Source organism: Syngnathus leptorhynchus, chromosome 14 (genome assembly GCF_054491065.1).
Source record: "Syngnathus leptorhynchus isolate UIUO chromosome 14, UIUO_Slep, whole genome shotgun sequence".
Taxonomy (NCBI): domain Eukaryota; kingdom Metazoa; phylum Chordata; class Actinopteri; order Syngnathiformes; family Syngnathidae; genus Syngnathus; species Syngnathus leptorhynchus.
The window spans coordinates 11038597-11060546 of NC_141208.1; the positions used below are offsets into that span (position 1 = coordinate 11038597).

Consider the following 21950-nt stretch of genomic DNA (forward strand, 5'->3'; position numbering starts at 1 on the left):
CCTTTTCTTGTTTTGCCTCACCATGCAACTTCGCCAACTGTAGTTTAACCAAACTAGTCGCCAGAGCGTCAGTTTCCTTTTGATCTTTATTTGCTTTTTCCTTGTAGATGCGGCAATGGTGTATCAAATGCCTCTTGAATCTCGGTTCCGGACAGACCAAAATGTCCGGATCAATTCTCATAATCGCTTGTGAAGGAATATAAGAATTTGATCTTGAAATAGTTCATTAGACATCTTGTACATGAGAGTATGAAACTGCTGAGTGTGTGACAGTGGGAACAAAACAAAATATGTGGTTGGTGCGAGGACGTCTGCGTTCCAGAACAAAAAGATAACCCAGGAGCAGCATGGATGACAAGACCCACAGGGTCACAGCTGGTGGATATCAACTGGTGACCCTATATGGAAATCTACAACCAGGAGGAGCGAGCAAGTTATTCGGCAGAAGAAGAAAGACCAATGAGAGCAAGCTAAAGTTAACTGCAGTTTACACATAGCCAATAGAATAATGACAGAATGCCTTTGTTGATGTGCCATTTGCATATTGTGTAGTATAACTAATGGCTGGGCAACTCGGATGTAGAGTACGTCTGCTGGTGGCAACAGAGGCGTACAGAGGTGTATTGAGAGGGACCCGAGACCCAGGTGATGTATTAGATTTGTGTGTTAGGAATAAATCCACTCGTGTGTGAAAATGCCGGCTTCCTGATACCTTTCTATTGCAGAACGAGCGCGCATATTGTTGGATGAGTGGCAGTTGGGTAAGGTCACAAATTGGAGTCAGATTAGTAACTCGAGTTCAGGTTAAATTAGAAATATATTCCAACAATTTATGGTGACCCTGACGTGATGCAAGAGAGGTAATAGAGTCTGGGACTCTAAAGAAGTCTGGGACTTCAGTAACCACAAGAGTCTGGGACTCGGGGTCTGGGACCCACGTCCACACCAGGTGACGACCTGATAAAGACGCCACACGTCCGACCGTCTTTCCTCTTGGGCCCTCAGTGAGACAAGGTAAGCAGATTCCTTTTCAAATTCTGCACATTGACAACGCTAAAGTATAAGAGGAAGGATGAGTGGAACAGTGAAAGTGTGTAGTAGGGTATAAAATCTGGGATTTACCTACTAGAATAGTTTGGAACTATTTGCGGTTACTATACGGTTTAAAATCTGGGATTTACGTATCAGTACAAGTGTGGACTTAGTAGGGTATAAAATCTGGGATTTACCTACTAGAATAGTTTGGAACTATTCGTGGTTACGATACGGTTTAAAATCTGGGATTTACGTATCAGTGTGAAAGCAGTGTGAGTGGGAGTGAGAGTGTGGAATCTAAAATTGTTCTGCGTAAAAAGTGGTTGGGAGACACACGAGTGGATTTAAAGATGGCGGATAAGAGGAAGTGGGATAATGGTCTCGGGTCCCTTCAAATTAAGGGTCCCTTCAAATTAAGGGTCCCTTCAAATTAAGGGTCCCTTCAAATTAAGGGTCCCTTCAAATTAATGGAATAAAAAGTAAGAAAAGAAAAAAGAAACGGAAATTATCTTAAATGTACAGGAGATATTCGCGTTAAAGGAAAAGTAAGAGAGAAACACTGAAGTTAAAATTTGCAAAATAAAAGGAAAAGAATTACAAATAGCGTCTAAAAGTAAAATAGAGAATAAATCAGACAAGTAAGATGAGCAAAAAGGTGTTCTTAGTGTGCTCTTTGTGGTCTTTTATGTTGTGCGCCAAACGTGTGTGTAGCGTGTGTGTGCGTGCGTGTGCGCAGAGGATCCTCATGAATGAGTGTGTGGGTGTATGTGTGTGTGTATGTATATGTGTGTGTGAGTGAGATGTGTGTCCTATGGAAGAAATTAGTCATGGAGAATGTTCAGGAGCCTGTTGAGTGATAATAGGGAAGTTGAGAAGTAGACGATGAGGGTGTTTAAGTTGGTTGGAGAAACTAAGATGATCGAGGTGAGGCAGAGAAAGTGTGAGGTTTTCAGAGAATGTTTGAAGAAGAGTGATGCACATTTACATGAAGGATAGGTGGCGCTGATGGAAAAAAAAGTATAACCAAAACGTCATCCTTTATGACGTTTGCGCAGCGTTATTTGTTGTTATTGTTTGTGAGCTGTGTCTCTGCTGTTTTTTGTGTTGTCTGTGTGCTGTCAGTGTTATGTGTTAAAAGGATGAAATTGGCTAAAATAGGTAAATAAAAAGAATTTATTAGACTGTAGTCTATCTGATTTGCACCGCAAAACAAAAGCAATTTTGAAAGATGTGTCAAATTAAATGATAATGTAATTGTATGTAGTAATACAACACCTTATATGGGTTCTCTAAGTTATATAAACATACATTTTGTAGAGCTTGTTTGACATGTGCTAAAGAGAATCCATAGGGTTATAATGCCTGATCATAATAGATGCATTCTCAAAATGGATTGAATTGTTTCAAAATTAACACTGAATGCCTTAACAGTGGCAAAAACGTTATGTAAAGAAACAATGACGTTATTGCATGTTAGGTGGCCATCTTGGTTGCCGTTTTGTTAACTTTAACAATATGGTATTTGTGGGAACTCAGAGTCATGATGAATAGGGGAGAGATGAGTTGGCAATTTATATAGAACACTCCCAAAATTATGCTGCATTGTGTTGATTTAAAAAGATCAATTTGGCCTTTGCAGTGTGATCCGCTGTGTTGCATCTGGCCATGGAGAAAGTATGTTGTTTATTTGTGTACTTTGTCAACAACCGATGTAGATGTTAACGAATGAAATTAATATCTTTAAAATGAATGTGGATTGAGACCACAGGTAAACACCCAGGCAGCTACCCTGAAGCTAAGATGATGTTCAGGACGGCGATGCTGAACGGCCTCCCAAATGAGGTGCAAGCGATTATGAGAATTGATCCGGACATTTTGGTCTGTCCGGAACCGAGATTCAAGAGGCATTTGATACACCATTGCCGCATCTACATGGAAAAAGCAAATAAAGATCAAAAGGAAACTGACGCTCTGGCGACTAGTTTGGTTAAATTACAGTTGGCAAAGTTGCATGGTGAGGCAAAACAAGAAAAGGTTAAACAAAAACAGATGTATCAGACTCCAGTGGGGGCTGGACGGGGCCGAGGCCAAGGGTTCCGTGGTGGATACAGAGGGCGTGGTCGTGGCGCCCCCCTGGGACGAGGGCGGAATTGGTTCGCTCTAGGGACTTGCTTCAACTGTGGGTCCCCTGATCACTGGGCACGAGATTGTAATGGCAACCCACCACCACCAGGGGCGGAGCAGCAGAACCAGCAAGCAGGGCCACCACACCAAAGGGGACCGCAGCAGCCCCGCCCGTGGCCACAGCCGAATCCACAGGGGCAGTATTACCAAGCCGACCCGTGGTACGGCCCGGACGAATAGGGGGGCCTGGGAAGCTCGGGAAGCACTGGTCAGGCAGAGCCAATGCTTCGGTTGACAGTGGCAGACACTCCGGTCCAGATGTTGGTGGACACTGGAGCAACACATTCATCGATCAACATGCCACTGCCAAGTACAGCGTTGTCGAAACGAGTTACAACGTTGGTCGGCTTCTCGGGACGTCCTCAGACTCTGCCCTTTACTCGGCCATTGAAAACGGAAATCACAAACACCGGACAGAAACTATATCATTCATATGTTCATGCAATGGACACACCCATCAATTTGATGGGCAGAGACATGTTGTCAGCATTGAGAGCCCAGATTCTGTGCGGCGAGAAGGGACTTACAGTGACATTTCCTGACGGACAGGTTCTGGAATGCTCCTAGCCTGTGACACCTCAGGGTCAGTGGTTGATGGCACCACTCCCCACAGTACCAGAAACGGCACGAATCTACTTGGCGAGATTGAATCCTGAGACTCCGTTTGGGGGAGGTGTCTACTCCACGTACCTCTTGTGGAAACCGTGGATCCAGGCATGGGCACCGTACCACCCCCCAGTGGATCCATTGCATTGCACTCTATATTATGATAGAGAATCAGATGAGATATATAGAGATGCGTTTGAAGAAATTGAGGGAGATGATTGGACATTACAATCACCATGCATCTTTGTGGGCCCCGAGGGGGTGGCAGCATATGTACAGTTGTCGCCGGAGCAAGAGCAATGGTATCGAATGAGTGAGGAAGGTTTGCCGCACGTGTCACTGGCTGTGTCGCCAGGCCATGAGCCCCGCCAATTGGGGCCCATGGTGAAACGATTAACACAACAACATGACTGGATGATGACTGAGATTCCAAATGTGTGGCATTCGGCCGCAACCAAGAGTTACAGGATAATGGCAAAAATGGTAGATGAGTCAGACCTTGAATTGGTCTTTCTGGACCGCCATCATGGGCGGGAACAGACAGACCATGAGTCTGCACAGGCGATGCTGGATCAAATGCCACTGACCTTGTGGTCACAGGGTCCATTCGATGTTGGTTTTTGTCATACGGTTCAGCCGATCCAATTGGAAGTTGATTGCTCCAGTCCGGTCCGCCGTCCTCAATATCGATGGCCGAAGGAAGCAGACAAAGGAATGGAGGACACAGTGGCAGGATTGTGGGATGCGGGGGTGTTGGAAACATCGGCGTCCTCTTGGAACACACCTCTGAGGCCGGTCCAGAAGGCTGATGGGGTGACATGGAGGATGGCCCACGACTTGCGGCCGGTAAATGACATAACTATAACTCCAGTTTTGCCGGTACCTGACCCCCATCGCATCCTGTCCTCCTTGGATCCTCAGAAACGGTGGTATACGGTAATTGATTTGGCGAATGCATATTTCTGTTTACCACTGGCTGAGTCAATACGACACGTGTTTGCATTTTCTTACAAAGGGGTGAAATTGCAGTACAAACGACTCCCACAAGGCTTCAAGAATTCGCCGGGAATCTTTAATCAGGTATTGAAGGACTTGTTATTGTCATGTGAACTACCCCAAGGCTCAGTGCTCCTGCAGTATGTGGACGATCTCCTCATTGCAGCCGAAACATCCAACCAGTGTGTGGAAGCCACACAAGCAGTGCTGTTGAAGCTTGCTGACCTAGGCTTCAAAGTGTCAAGGAAAAAGTTACAGTGTTGTCGTAAGTCTGTGGTTTTTCTGGGGCGTGTCATCACACCAGCTGGTGTGGCCATGTCCCCGGATCACCGCAGCTCCATCTTGAGACACCCACGTCCAGAGACAGTGCAAGACATGCTGTCTTTCTTGGGATTGTGTGGCTATAGCCGAGCCTACATCCCATGTTTTGTGGATAAAACAGCAGGCTTGCGGGCCCTGGTCAAACAACAAGGGGTCCGAAATTTGAAGGCCACATTGCAGTGGACCCCTGAGGATGACGCATTGTTTGTGCAACTAATTCAGGAATTGGCATCAGCAGCAGCTTTGGCTACACCTGATTACACTAAGGTGTTTCAGTTAGATGTGGCCATTAATGAGAAGACAGTGAATGCGGCATTGTACCAAAGACATGGGACAAACAGGGCAGTTCTATTGTATTGTAGTGTGCCATTAGACGGAATTGAACAGAAACAAGCAGACTGCGTTAGATACGCTGCGGACCTGGCAAAGGTCCTACAGAAAACGGCACATGTGGTCATGGGGTATCCCGTCCATGTGTTAACAGACCATGCGGTGTCAGCTTTTGTCGCATCGGCGGCATTTACGTTGACACCCTTAAGACAAACACGGATGATGAGGACATTGACGGCACCAAACGTTACGTATGTGCATGATGGTGTGAACATGGCGAATCACCTCCTGGAAGGGGCACATGAGTGTGCTCTGAAAGTACAGAAAGATCAAAAGGTCCGTGAGGACTTGTATGCAGAACCATTGGAAGGTGGACGGGTTATGTTCACGGATGGGTGTTGCTGGCGTGCCAAGGATGGGACCCTCCATGCGGCAGCGTCAGTGGTGGAGAGGAAAGGTTCTTCCTTCCTCCCGGTGACAGCTCAGAAGTTGACAACAAAACCCTCCGCCCAGGCGGCTGAGGTGTTGGCTTTGGTGTTGGCTTTGGAACAGTGTCCAGGACAGCAATTAACTGTATATACTGATTCAGCATATGCAGCGTCGGCTGCCCTGATTGACCTAAAGGGGTGGCTGCACAATGGCTGGCTAACAGCGAAAGGCAAAGAAATTGCTCATCGAACTTTGATGGAGCGATTGTATGAAGCAATTAAGGGTCCCCGCAAATTGGCAATTGTAAAGGTCCCGGGACACTCAAAGGCCAACACCATGATGGCAAAGGGTAATGAGAGGGCGGATGCTCTCGCGAAAGAAGTGGCTGGGTACACCCCTCAGGGCGAGATGATGTTAGCAACCACGGCTGTGGTCGGGGATGGGGAACCCCTGGATCTTCCAGTGGCACCCGAGGTTACACTGGAGGACATTATGGACGCACAAGGCAAGTCGTCACCGGAACAAAAATCTATGTGGATCGCATCAAAGGCGGTCAGGAGATCGGATGGTCTTTGGGTGGGACCTAGAGGCCAGCCGGTCCTCCCTGAAGGACAACTCATGACCTCGGTGTTGACTGAGGCCCATACAGTGGCACATGTGGGGCCTCAGGCAATGTTACCAAAACTTCGTCAGTGGTGGCATCCGAGGTTGCAGGAGGTGGTCTGGCAGTTTGTGGCGGCCTGTGTATTATGTCAAACATTTAATGCACGACCGACATTGAAACCCAAGCCAGGAGCATTCTCCCCTGTGGCCTGGCCTGGAGCAGAAATTGTAATTGACTTCACGGACATGATTGACAGGGTCAACGGGAAGCGGTTCCTTCTGGTCATTGTGGATTCTTATTCACGCTGGCCGGAGGCGTATCCGTGTGCAAGGGAAGACACCACGTCGGTCATTAAAGCTTTGGTGAATCATTATATTCCAACACATGGTTTTCCTGCTTTAATCAGATCAGATAATGGGACACATTTTAACAACAAAGCAATGGCTAAAGTGGAGGCGCTGTTGGGGCTGAAGCATCGCTTTGGGTGTGTGTACCATCCCCAGAGCCAAGGCAAAGTTGAAAGGTTTAACAGGACTTTGAAAGACAAATTGGCTAAGATCATGGCTCAAACAAAAATGACGTGGTTGCAAGCTTTGCCCCTAGCCCTGTTGGTCGTCCGCCAAACTGTTCACAAAATAACAGGTTTTGCGCCATTCGAACTGTTGACTGGTCGCCTAATGCCAGGGCCTGCCTCCACCTTGGTCCCGCCAGCTGACGTACCGACACCTGATTTATCACATGCTGCATACTGGAAGTATCTTCATTCACTTGTATCCAGGGTGTCTACGCAGGTCGCAGACAAAGCGGTTGCAGATTTGTCATCAGCATCACCGGAGTCGGACATCACTCCGTATGTCTACCTCCGGGTGCTTTCCCGGAAGTGGACTGAACCTCGCTGGAAAGGACCGTTTAGGGTTCTGGCTAGAACTTCACACGCCGTCCAATTGGAAACTAAAGGACAAAAGTGGTACCATTACTCACAGTTGCGCCAGGCCCCAGACTTTGTGTCTGCCAATGGTGAGCATAAAGGTTGACCGCCCGGACGGGCAGGTCAAGAGAGGGAACGTGACGATGGCGAGAATTGGATCAAAGTCGGACTCGAAAGTGTCTGAACAACGACGACGACGATGCAAATGTTTAACTTTATTGACTATTTTGCTTGCTGGCTTGTGCTTTGTGTGGACTATGTTGGCGTTTGAACATATGGTGCAGGATGGCAGAAGTGATGGAGCGAAAGGAGAACGAGTGATGGTGTATCAGTCCTGTAATGGAACGGTATGGTATGAAGCAGAGCAAGATGGTGGTAAGATGCTGACACAGACACAACAACTACTGCTAAATCTGAAGTACAAACAACCGACACAGGTGAACGCTTGGGTGACAAATTTCAACTGGACTCAACAATGGCTTGATTTGTTAGACAGATTGGACAATTATCAACCATGGTACCAGGACTGGCCCTTGGTACGCCCACAGGAGCCAAGAAGGAGAAGAGAGGTGAAGTCAGAAAATGAGTGGGAGAAAAAAGGCTACCAGCCTTGGATAATAGGCTGGGCATACAATAATTCGGTGAGAGTAACAGTGGCCCCTAATACAACTACCCACGTAAATATACCAATAAAGGCACTGAGAGGGTTTCGGGAAGCATGGTATACATCAGGGGTGGCAGGCATGTCGGTAGTAACTGTAGACATGTTCCCGGGTTATTGGTGGTATATGACGGGGCATGTGATAATGGGGGGATGGGATTCCTTGGTTACCACACAGACGGGTGATTATTGGACACCGTCAAAAAATAATATTGCTAAGTATTTCCATAATAAGATCCTCCTAAGAAAAGAAGGGGAGATATTGAAATTGACAATTGCAATGGGTGATAAGTCAATTGCGCCACCACACCAAGAAGTGTTAGTGCTAAATACATCATGTTGGGGGTTTAAGTTGTGGGCATATTCGTCTGGAAAAGATCCATATTTTCCAATTATCATTTGTGAGAATGGGACTATGACAAAAGGGGAAGCACCAGTGTTAAATAATTACACCCGTCAAACGGGTACCACGGCCAAAACAATGACGACTGTGGATGACTGGTTTATGATTCACACAGGTATTTCTATGGTCACTAATAATTGGCTCCTGATGGCTGAACAGGCCGCTAACAATACCAACGAAAATTGTTTGGTCTGTTTAGGTGCGAGACCAGTTTTGAAAATTATGGCAGCAACTGCTGTATCCAAAACCTGTCTCTTGGGTTTCCTGTATAACAAGACTCTCCAAGGAGAGTGCAGCAAATTGGACTTGGCCTTTCCACTGACAGATATGGAAAAGAAAAAGCCCATTTTTGACGCCCATGTTGCACAACAAAATTTCACCTGCCTAAAGTTAAATGGGACTGGCCCTGGGATTGGAAATATCCAGAAGTCATGGTGTAATGAAAATGTGTCTTTGCCAGCAGGAATCCCTCTCGCTCGTGCTGAAGTTTGGCTGTGGTGTGGAGCAAAAGTGTTGTACGATAGGCTTCCCTCCAATGCCTCAGGTAAGTGCGCCCTAGTAACGCTGATCATGCCAATTAGTGTGACAGCATTAGACGTGTCCAGAATAAATTGGGAAGGCGTTGGACGGTGGGGAAGAATCCCCTTCCTTGTGAGGAGGAAAAAGGACATGCAAGAATGGTTGAATGCAGGAGACATTCGTACCATTGTCGTATGGACACGTACATAGATGCAATTGGAGTTCCGAGAGGGGTCCCTGATGAATACAAATTGGTGAATCAAGTGGCGGCAGGATGGGAGAGTATTTTCCTGCTCATTACAGTAAACAAAAATGTGGACCGGATTAATTATGTCCACTACAATGTCCAACGATTGGCGAACTTCACCACCTCGGCACTCCAGGCAGTGCATGAGCAATTAGCAGCCACGTCTCTTATGGCATTCCAAAATAGAATAGGTTTAGATATGGTGTTAGCGGAAAGAGGAGGAGTCTGTGGTATTTTTGGGGATCAGTGCTGTACTCTGATTCCCAACAATACGTCTCCTGACGGTCGGCTCACTAAGGCATTGGAGGGTCTGCGCACGCTAAGTAACAAAATGAAGGAGCACTCAGGTGTGGACACCAGTTGGTACTCTGACTGGTTAAACGTCTTTGGCAAATATAAAAGCTTGATTGCATCAGTACTGATTTCTATCGCTGTGTTTGCTGCTATTATGGTGTTATGCGGATGTTGCTGTATTCCATGTATCAGATCATTAACTGTTAAGACAATTGAACGCACGTTGGGGCCACTCCCTCCGGGTGGCCAGTACATGATGATCCCTCAGAAGGACCCCCAGGAGGCGGAGAAAGCTGTGGCCCTCCGGGATGTGAGTATGTGAAGGTGGCCTCAGGGACCTGGGGCCATGGGAGGGTATGAAATTTTCTCCTGATTGTCTACTAGAATTAAATTGTTTGCTGATTTTTAGCTTACGGCTAGTGATTTTTAGCTTGTGTTTAACAAGAAAACAAGGTATTCGAGTGATGACCTCAGTGGTCATGAGAGGGAATGAAGGAATATAAGAATTTGATCTTGAAATAGTTCATTAGACATCTTGTGCATGAGAGTATGAAACTGCTGAGTGTGTGACAGTGGGAACAAAACAAAATATGTGGTTGGTGCGAGGACGTCTGCGTTCCAGAACAAAAAGATAACCCAGGAGCAGCATGGATGACAAGACCCACAGGGTCACAGCTGGTGGATATCAACTGGTGACCCTATATGGAAATCTACAACCAGGAGGAGCGAGCAAGTTATTCGGCAGGAGAAGAAAGACCAATGAGAGCAAGCTAAAGTTAACTGCAGTTGACACATAGCCAATAGAATAATGACAGAATGCCTTTGTTGATGTGCCATTTGCATATTGTGTAGTATAACTAATGGCTGGGCAACTCGGATGTAGAGTACGTCTGCTGGTGGCAACAGAGGCGTACAGAGGTGTATTGAGAGGGACCCGAGACCCAGGTGATGTATTAGATTTGTGTGTTAGGAATAAATCCACTCGTGTGTGAAAATGCCGGCTTCCTGATACCTTTCTATTGCAGAACGAGCGCACATATTGTTGGATGAGTGGCAGTTGGGTAAGGTCACAAATTGGAGTCAGATTAGTAACTCGAGTTCAGGTTAAATTAGAAATATATTCCAACACTTGCACCTCATTTGGGAGGCCGTTCAGCATCACCGTCCTGAACATCATCTCAGCTTCAGGGTAGCTGCCTGGGTGTTTACCTGTGGTCTCAATCCACATTCATTTTAAAGATATTAATTTCATTCGTTAACATCTACATCGATTGTTGACAAAGTACACAAATAAACATCATACTTTCTCCATGGCCAGATGCAACACAGAGGATCACACTGCAAAGGCCAAATTGATCTTTTTAAATCAACACAATGCAGCATAATTTTGGGAGTGTTCTATATAAATTGCCAACTCATCTCTCCCCTATTCATTATGACTCTTAGTTCCCACAAATACCATATTGTTAAAGTTAACAAAACGGCAACCAAGATGGCCACCTAACATGCAATAACGTCATTGTTTCTTTACATAACGTTTTTGCCACTGTTAAGGCATTCAGTGTTAATTTTGAAACAATTCAATCCATTTTGAGAATGCATCTATTATGATCAGGCATTATAACCCTATGGATTCTCTTTAGCACATGTCAAACAAGCTCTACAAAATGTATGTTTATATAACTTAGAGAACCCATATAAGGTGTTGTTACTACATACAATTACATTATCATTTAATTTGACACATCTTTCAAAATTGCTTTTGTTTTGCGGTGCAAATCAGATAGACTACAGTCTAATAAATTATTTTTATTTACCTATTTTAGCCAATTTCATCCTTTTAACACATAACACTGACAGCACACAGAGAACACAAAAAACAGCAGAGACACAGCTCACAAACAATACCAACAAATAACGCTGCGCAAACGTCATAGAGGATGACGTTTTGGTTATACTTTTTTTCTCATCAGTGAGTTTTATCCTTCATGCAAATGTCACCACTTCCTTAAGCATCACTCTTCTTCAAACATTCTCTGAAAAACTCACACTTTCTCTGCCTCACCCGCAGCCATAGCACACCCCGTGCGAGGGGGACGCGGCATCAATGTTGATTGCTCACAGGCTGGCCATTTCCTGCAACAATCATGATGCCAGCCCACCACCCACACGAGCATAGCACAGAACCACGACTACGCGCAAGCGCAGGCACGCTCCTCAATCTCACCCTCTCAAAGGGCAGGCCTACTTTACTGTTCCCCCTTCATCATGTTCACATTCAACATCTTTCACTGTCTTCTACACAACATTTGTTGTCTCTTATTCTCATCCTATCAAGCCACCTTTCTAGTCACTTTCTGTCACACACTTTATAGTCTCTACTTCCACACACCTTATTTTCTCTACTGCCACACCTCGATCATCTTAGTTTCTCCAACCAACTTAAACATACTCATCGTCTACTTCTCAACTTCCCTATTATCGCTCAACATGCTCCTGAACATTCTCCATGACTAATTTCCTCCATAGGACACACATCTCACTCACACACCCACACATACACACGCACACACACATACACATACACCCACACACTCTTTCATGAGGATCCTCTGCGCGCACACGCACGCACGCACACACACGCTACACACACGTTTGGCGCACAACATAAAAGACCAAAAAGAGCACACTAAGAACACCTTTTTGCTCATCTTACTTGTCTGATTTATTCTCTATTTTACTTTTAGAAGCTATTTGTAATTCTTTTCCTTTTATTTTGCAAATTTTAACTTCAGTGTTTCTCTCTTACTTTTCCTTTTAACGCGAATATCTCCTGTACCTTTAAGATAATTTCCGTTTCTTTTTTTTTTTTTTTTTTTTTTTTTTCCTCAGCCAGGAGAGAATGGTAGGTGGCCCTTATGACAAATTTTGATGGAGTAGTGATTTATGGCCTTAATAAAAAAGTATTAAATATTTTTTTTTTTTTTTTTTTTTTTTAAAAAGAGTTATTGAGGTCATAGAGGTTATAGAGGTCATAGGTTATAGGGTTAGGTTGTTATTTATTTAAATGTTGAATTGTTAATAATGAAAGGTTTGAGTTTGCTATGAATGTGTGGTGTGTGTGTGTGGGTGTGTGTGGTTGAAAGTCAAAAATGTTATGAGCTGCTGCTTCCTCCCTCGTCCTGTAGGGGGTGTTTAAGTGTTTCATTCACTTTCATCCTGAGATAGGAGTGGTAAGGTGTGCAAGTTTATTTATCTCAGGATGAGTGTAAATCTTGTTTTGTTTTGTTTTTTGGATGGGGGTAAGTCTGAACATGTGTGTTATATCATCTGTAAAACTTGTTTTGTTTATTTTTTGGTGGTGGGAATATGTCTGTACATGTTTTGGGTCTTAAGATCCTTGGGGGTGTCTGACCTTCTCACCTTGCGCGGCTCTTTACCGCGTGTGTCTGTATCTGGGCTGTATGTGTGTGTGTGTGTGTGGCTGAGTTAAATTATTTGGTGGTGGGAATATGTCTGTACATGTTTTGGATCTTAAGATCCTTGGGGGTGTATGACCCCGCCGCGTGTGAGATTTTTTTTTTTTTATGACCCCGCCGCGTGTATCTGTATCTGTGGGATGTGTGTGTGTGGATGTCTGTGTGGGCCCCATGCGTTTTATGAAACATATATATTTTTGGTGGTATGTTTCAGTTTAAAAAAGCTTTTAATAATAGTATGAGGTGAGAAAAATGAATCTTACCTTCCGAGGGATGAAATTAGCTGGTCCTCAGTCCAATTTTGTGTATGGAGGAGAAAATGGAGTTTAAAAATGGGGTGGGGGTACGATGAGGGGTCTTCAGGTCAGAATGTTCTTTAGGGCGGGAAAGTATCTGGATATATAGACGTGCAAGTGTTTAAACAGTCAGAAAAGGCCTTTACAAAGCTCAAACCACCTCAAGTCGGTCTCTACGCTCTGCGGATCTTTTAAAAGCAATGGTGAAAGGTAGGTTTTTTTCTTCTCCTAAATATAAACTATTCTGTTATAATGCGATTGTATTTATGACGTATGTTTTTTTTGTACATAGATATTATCGTCTATGCGGACGTCCACAATGCTCGTGAGTTTTATTATGTGTTTACATTATTCTGTTATTTTCTCCATCAGAAATGTGATGTTATTGTTTTTCTCAAAAAAAAAAAAGCGCGGTTAAATGATGACTTCAGTGGAGTCTACTTAACGCAGACGGATTACGGTGAATCACACATTCATTTATGTTAGTTAATATTAATACGCTGATCTTAAAATGTTTAACTTATGTATGTATGTTAGATCTGGTAGGTGCAGCGGAGCAAGACATCCAGAAAAACGGTCTGGGTGACACAGGTCGCGAAGGTTACAAAGAGCCTGCTTCACACGTGTCGGATGTATTGGCTGAATCGTCTGACGGGGGCTCGGCTCCGCATCTTTTAAGAGCATTTGAAGACCGACAGAATCGGCTCTTTGCTCAAAAAGCGGATGACGTGTCAGCGGGTCACGTGACGGACGCAGAGCTTGCGAATATTAAGTACGAGGAGTTGAACCAAACTCGCGAATCGTTAAAAGAAATTGAAGGTATGTCGAATTTTGTTTTATATGTATATATATATATATATTATTTTTTCTATCATATATTTATGTTATAACATTGTTTCTTCTGTATACTTCAGGCGCTATTGACAGCCAACCACAGGCTGCTCAACGTTCGAGGCGTCAGATGACTCGGAGTAGGAGGGGTCGAAGAAGGAGCAGGCTCACACACAACCCCCACCCATCCTTCCGTGTGAGAGAGAGGCGTCTGAAAGATTCAAGGTCTCATGCGTGTGACGGTGAATGTATTTACAGACAGCAACTTCGCTCTTGTCTCAAAGTAATACAGACATTGACATCTGCAATTGAAACATCGATAGTTTAAAATAAAAAGGCAATGTCTGACCCTAAACTCACGCCAACTGAGGCAGACGTCATAACAAGCATTGGCGAAATAGATTTTGAAACCGATGAAACAAATCATGAATCACGTACAAGGCAGAGATTTTGTGATACCCCTGAACTAGATCAACAAATCTTAACAATTAACAACGATATTGAAATGTTATCGGATGGTGCGTATAGGAGTCAAATATCAGAATTAACATCACACCTGCTATCTGCTCTAGAGGGTGTAAATGCGGTGGTATCGGGTGAGCAGAATGCCCTCAGCCCCGATGTGCCTAATCATTTACTAAGTGTGGTAGAGGGTCTTAATAATCAAAGTGTCAATGATGGTAGCCAAAGTCCTATCCACATTTCTTCACAATTGTTAAACTTGATAACTGAATTAAATAACCACACGTATGAGAGTGTACGTTGTCTCAGTCCTAACATACCGGCTCAACTGATTGACATTATCAACGAGTTAAATGTACAGCCGCCTGACCCGACTCACGATAATCAGTCTGTGTTGAATGATGAAATAATTGATGACATGTGCGTTGAACCCTTGGCGTGTATTAATGGTAGCGACATAGCGCCGTGCCTACAAACTCGCCAACAGCCTAACAACTGCGCTGTAATAATTGATCATCAAATTGGGGTTATTGATGATGATGATGATGATGATACAACGCCGTCTCAACATACGGCGTTTCAGCAACCTGACGCTACCTCTCAGCCGCTGAGTCGTGTTCAACCCGCAGGCTCGGAACCTGTTGCTACCTCTCAGCCTCTAAGCCGTGTTCAACAAGGTGGCTCGGCTGTAGTTAACAGACCCCATTTCAATAATGTTGAAGTGCGGAGACGTATAAATCCCCCCATGCAATCGGATAGCAGGGATTTTGCTTCTTTTTACATGCATATCGAAAATAACATCGAAGGTGTTTTGGAGGAGGTAGATGACATTGCACAAACGGGGGATGCAATTCAGATCGAGATTGTGGGGGGTGGTGACGAAAGAGCACATACCTACCAGCAAATGACTGATATAGACTCTATGAGGGAGCATGTACAAAGTATGCTAGAGCGTTTAGCACAGTCTAACACAGAACTTATGCTCGATGAAGGTTTAGAATTAGTGGTACAAATATTCAAGCCTTTGCGTGGAGGTATGCGCCGCAAACTGATACAATCCACTAATGTAGAAATATTAAAGAGAAAAAAACGACATTTGTACATGACTCTTAACAAAGACAACAATCTATGCTTTGCTCTCGCGTTAGCACATCTGCTAAACAGCTCGCTAACAACAAAGCAGGCCACACAGCAGGCTCGGCTCTTACAAGAGAGTGTAGGTTTGAACTGTCACACAGCTGTAAGTCTGGCTGATGTACACAAATTCGAGAAAGCCCTCAAAAGAAAGATAGTTGTAATGTACAGAAAAGCCGACTGCCGTCCTATGACTTTTTTTGAGACTCGCTACCCCAAATCAGCCGATGATATTTTGTTTATCCTTTTACTAGAGAATCATTTCTACGGCGTTAAATCCATTGAGGGGTTTGTAGGTCATACATATTTCTGTAGACACTGCTTCAAAGGTCACGAGAATTGGGAGCAGCATCGGTGCCCGGGGCACTGTCACGTGTGTCTTGATGCGAGATGTAAACAGCTACCCTTTAAACGTGTAATCTGTCCTGATTGTAATAAGACTTGTTATAATGACGAGTGTTTTATCAAACATAAAGAGCCGCGCAAGGCGAGAAGGTCAGACATCCTCAAAACTAACTGTGACACATATAAAAAATGCATGCAATGCGGCTTGCAATATTATGTGAAACCAGGTGCTAGTCGTGTCAAGCATCAATGCCTCGCTAAAAAATGTGCTGTGTGCGGTGACGAGTTGAGGGGAGATACAATGCTTGATCCTCATCTGTGTTACATCCAACCTCTAAAAGCACAGCCTCCTTGTAGAAATGTAATATACTACGATTTTGAAACCTATGTAGATGAAGACGGGTCACTCAAACCCTTTCTTGTTTGTTGTAAATCGAATAGTATGGAGAAGCATTGGTTTGGTACCGATTGTGTCGACGGTTTTGTTAGTTTTTTCAGAAACCCTCGTTTCAAAGGTTCGACTTTTGTAGCACATAATGCTAGAGGTTTTGATTCCTACATTTTACTCAACAGAATGATCGATCTGGGTGTCAAATTTGACATTATAATGCAAGGGAGTAAGGTTCTCTCTTTTGTGGATGTTGATTTCAAATCGCGATACATAGACTCGCTCTCATTTCTGACCATGGCGCTAAGTGCGATCCCAAAGGCCCTAGGGTTTGAAGACAAATCAAAGGGGTACTTTCCACACAAATTCAGCTCGTTGGCTCATCTGAATTATGTAGGGTCTTATCCCGAGCCTTCGTCTTACGATGTTGAACGCCTGGCCCCCTCAGAGCGTGCAAAGTTCTACGAATGGTATGACAAAAACAGTATGGGGTCGTTTGATTTTGCCCAGCAGGCTGTAGCCTACTGTAAGAATGACGTGAACTTGTTATTCCAGGGTGGTGAGACATTCAGGGGGGAGTTTTTCGAAGCTACAGGTTGTGACCCCTTCAACGCTGTGACAATCGCCTCAGCCTGCATGAGTGTGTTCCGCACAAGATTCCTGAAGCCTCAAACACTGGCCATTACACCTGCAGACAACTACACGAACCAATATAAAGCTTTCTCGCAAGACGCTATCCAATATTTGCTGTGGGTCATGCACAGTCAAAATGTTCACATCAGACACGCTTTAAACGGCGGGGAAGTCAAAATAGACAACTTCTTTGTAGACGGTTATAGAGAGGTTGGAGGTGTGCGTATAGTGTATGAATATTTTGGATGCTATCACCACGGTTGTTCAGAATGCTTCGATCTTGCTAAAATATGTCCGACGACAAAACGCCCCTTTCAGGAAAGGTTCGATGCCACCCAAAAGAAAATTCGAGAACTACGTCTTAAACCGAATTTGCAACTTGTAATTATGTGGGAGCACGAATGGTTGCGAATGAAAAAGTTAGACGCGGCGACGGGCGAATTCGTCAAAAAAGCTAAATTCCCATCACCGCTAAAGCCTAGACAAGCTTTGTTCGGGGGGCGGACAAACGCGTTTGTTTTAAGATATACCCCAAAACCTAACGAACGTGTGCTTTATGTTGATGTCACGTCGTTGTATCCATTTATCAATAGCACCTGTCTCTACCCCATTGATCATCCTGAAATCTTCCACAATGACTTCAAGGACCCCAGGATGTATTTCGGCTTCATCAGCGCTACAGTTAACCCACCGAGGGGGTTATATTTTCCTGTTTTGCCCTACAAATCACCTAAAGGTAAACTGCTATTCACATTATGTCGCACCTGTGGCGATGCCAACAATCAAAATACAGCGTGTGCGCACACTGATGAGCAAAGGTCATTAACGGGTGTCTGGACAACCCCTGAATTCGCCAAGGCTCTCGACCTCGGTTACACCGTTGTGAATATTTCCGAGGTATGGCATTACAGTCGAAAGAGTGACACCATTTTTACCGACTATATGAGGACTTTTTTGAAAGGTAAACAGGAATCTTCAGGGTACCCCGCATGTTAGAGATGTTCCGACTCTAACTTACTGTGCAAGAACAACACAGGAGACAGTATGCCCTTTGAACACTTGCACGTGGAGAATCTGTTCGTCATTGTAGTTACAACAATGTCCGAACAAATTCTGCAAGTGGAGAAATTGTTCGATGCTGTTGACACAGCACTGTTCGAACAAAGTCTGCCGCTGCACCCATGCAAGAGAGTATTTATTGAGAAAAGAAGGGTGGGGGTGACAATTTACATGTGTGGTGGCCAAGGTGGGGGTTGAAACACCTGGCCTCTGATCACATCATAGCGGGGGATGTTTTACAATGTTGAGTAGACAAAACAACTTTGATTGCGTCTTCTACAATTGGTCAATCAGTGCAAAGGATCTTAGCACTTTGTTCTGCTCCTTTGTTAAGACAGGACAAGCTTAGGTCAATCACCACTGATTACATTCCAACATAATATGATCACCCTAATCTAGGTCAATCACCACTGATTACATTCCAACATAATATGATCACCCTAATCTATTCAACCCTAACACCGCACATGTCATCAATCAGGCTGATAGAAACCAGTATATCGAGGATTATAAGACGCATCAAAATATTCAACTAGATCCTTCCAAAATTAGAGTGAATCCTGGAAAAAGGCAAGTTTCAAAACTATGTCTGAACAATCTCTGGGGTAAGTTGGCGCAGCGTGAGAACATGCCAAGCACAAAGATTGTGACAAAAACTAAGGATTTTCTCGAACTGCTTTTTTCAGGTCTGTATGACGTGACATTTATCCACTTTCTCAACAAAAAACGAGCGATGGTGCAGTATTGTTTTCGAACAAACACTGAGAAACCATTGACGAAAACTACAAATGTGGCTGCGGCGTGTTTTACAACGGCGTACGCTCGTTTGAAAATGTACGGCTATTTGGAAATGCTACAGAACCGGGTTTTGTACACTGATACGGACAGTATTATCTATACAGCTTTGCCCGGTGAAAGCGTTCTCCCTCTGGGAGACTATCTGGGTGATTTGACAGACGAGCTTTCCAACGACAGCATTGTAGATTTTGTCTCCGCAGGCCCCAAGACCTACGCATACAAACTGAGAAACAGTGGACGTGTCGTGATGAAGGTCAAAGGTATCACACAAACACATGAAAGCGGGCAAAACATCAATTTCGATAGCATGCTTGATCTGGTTCAGGGGTACATCAACAGCCAAGGCGCGTGCTCGGACGTGCTCTCTACCCCGCAACACGTCATTGTACGTGATAAAAAAGGCTTCCGATTAAAGAATGCCTCATTCAATAAGAGACTGAGGGTCGTGTACGATAAGAGACGTCTAGTCGGGCGAGGTCAGACGTTGCCTTTTGGGTTTTAACATTTTTTGTTGTTGTTTTTTTTCTGTGGTTTTTTTTTGTGTTTGTTTTTCATGTGTAAAAATGTCTTTGAACCAAATTGAATTTGATCCTAGATTAGAACTACCTTTTGCCTGTATAATTAGTGGCCCTAGTGGATGTGGCAAGACTTTTCTGGTGGAAAATGTTTTAGAACACACAGATCATGTCATGAGACAAAAGCCTCATAATATTGTATGGGTTTATACTTCGGCCCAACCTTTGTATGATGAAGTCAAAAGTATGAATAAAAATATTGTATTTATCAAAGGATTGCCTGAATCTTTTGACGATGAAAAGTTGTTCCCCCCGCAGCAAAACCATCTGCTGATATTGGACGATGTCATCTTTCAAGCCTCAGACAATCAGGAAGTGGTTCGAATTTTTACACAATATAGGCATCATATGAATCTAAGCGTCATCATGTTAACGCAGAACATCTTCCACCAGGGTAAATTTAGCCGTACTATAAGCCTAAACAGTAATTATCTAGTTTTGTTCAAAAATCCACGCGATAAATTGCAGGTAACTGTTCTGGCTAATCAAATCTGCCCCAACAACCGGAAGTTCTTTCTGGAATGTTTTGAAGATGCGACGAGGGATCCGTACGGCTATTTACTGGTTGATTTGACGCCTACGTGTCCAGAACAATACAGACTGCGCACAGGCATACTACACAATCAATGGCCTACTGTTTATATTCCTAAGCAATAAAAACAATGTCTAAACTGTTAAAAAGAAATGCGGCGTTACTTAAGACTCTCTTTACCTGCAAGCCGGGCGAACGCAAACATTTACTCCTCAGAGCTCCTGCCAGTTTACTAAAAGCGCTATGTGAGATTGCTTTAAATCTCCTAAAAGGCCACATACCTCTAAATTCGAAACAATACAAAAAACTTAAAAAACAAAAAAGGAATATTCGATTTCTAGCCGATAAAAAAAATACTTTAAAGAAGAAAAGAGCTGTATTGGTTCAAAAAGGTGGTTTCATTTTTCCGTTGCTGGCTGCTTTTGCTCCTGTACTCGGAAGCGTCATCGGAGGGCTCATGAATAAATAAATAAATAAATAAAAATGAGTTTGAAAACGGCGAATAAATTGTACCTCGTCTCCCCATACCAACTAGACAGGATGACTCGAGCGCAGCCAAACATCCTCGATACAGCTGAACGGGATTTAGATCGGCAGATGAAACAGGTGTTGGAAAATAAAAATTTAAATCAATACGAAAAAATCAAAATGTATCAAAGCCTAATGCAACGTTACAGAGGATTATTAAAACAAAAGAATGAGGAGAGTGCCCCCATCACACTGAACGTATCGCAAGATCAGATAGAACGCGCCACCCCTTCCAATCAGAACAACAACGCCACGGAGCTGACGGAGATGGAGACGAGAGAACAGGTGCACGAGGACCCGCCGGGGATGAAAACTACGCAACAGGTGCAAACGGAGGAATGGACAGGGATTCTCGACGCTATAGGATCACGACATCATCGAAACGCCGCATACGTGTTGAGAAAATTAGCATCGAACGATATAGGATGGACGCCTCGGGGCGAATTTATATTTAATGGAAATCTTATCAGAGGATCTCATATGACCGATTTGATAAAAAAGCTCGTCGTGAGCGGTAAGAAAGTAGGCGGTCCTCCTATAGGCTGGAGTGAATTTTTGGAAACATTAACCCGTCTTAATTTACCGGAATCAAGCATTTCCAACCCTTTGGCACGTTCTGACTTTAAACGTTTAAAATACGCTAGAGCTGAAGATGAAGACGTTTCCCAAGCTAAAAATGCAAACGCAAAAAACATTAAGAAAAAAAAAAGAAAGCAAGCCGCAATGGCTCAAAAATGGGTTAGTTATTAAATATGAGAAATTTGATGTATGGTGAAATAAAAAAACGTATATTGTATATGTTAGCATAAAAACACACTTGACTCTGTAACTCTCTTTTTAAAGATGTTTTATTGAATAAAAAGAGTTTTATAAAAAACATTAACGTGACTACGTACAATGACATTTTTTAAACTTATGCAAAGAACACGATGTCTGACCCCCGCACACTCGCCGAGCCCCACGTGATTTTCGAACAAAGGAGGTAACCATTGCATCATTGTGTAGGGGATCTGACGTGTAGCTATCCAAAACATCCTGATAAGTTAACCCGCATCTTCGTTGACTTAAATAATAAACACAGTGATGACCGCAGGTGCTCGTCAGTTCGTGTTGTAGTTGAATGTTATGGTAAATTATACGGTTAGAATGTTTTTTCAGAAAATCCAATATACTCTTAGGGTAAAATATATGGTCGGGTTCTAAACCAAAAGGGTCAAAGAATGTGGCCGAACCGTCTTTTTCTAACGTTAACCCCAGCCAGTGTTCCCCCGGCAGATGCCTCGGGTGCGTGTTTACAATGTAGTGTCTGGGGGGTGTGTCTGTGACGTCATGC

At 43.9% G+C, this 21950-nt stretch overlaps 1 long non-coding RNA gene across 1 annotated transcript; it reads left to right on the plus strand.

Moving 5' to 3' along the window:
• The first annotated feature begins 13405 nt into the window (after positions 1 to 13405).
• On the plus strand, positions 13406 to 13949 carry LOC147046662 (uncharacterized). The gene is made up of 4 exons (XR_015068262.1): positions 13406 to 13542; positions 13625 to 13657; positions 13742 to 13792; positions 13870 to 13949. It is a non-coding gene; the product is annotated as an uncharacterized LOC147046662 (long non-coding RNA).
• The last annotated feature ends 8001 nt before the right edge of the window (positions 13950 to 21950 follow it).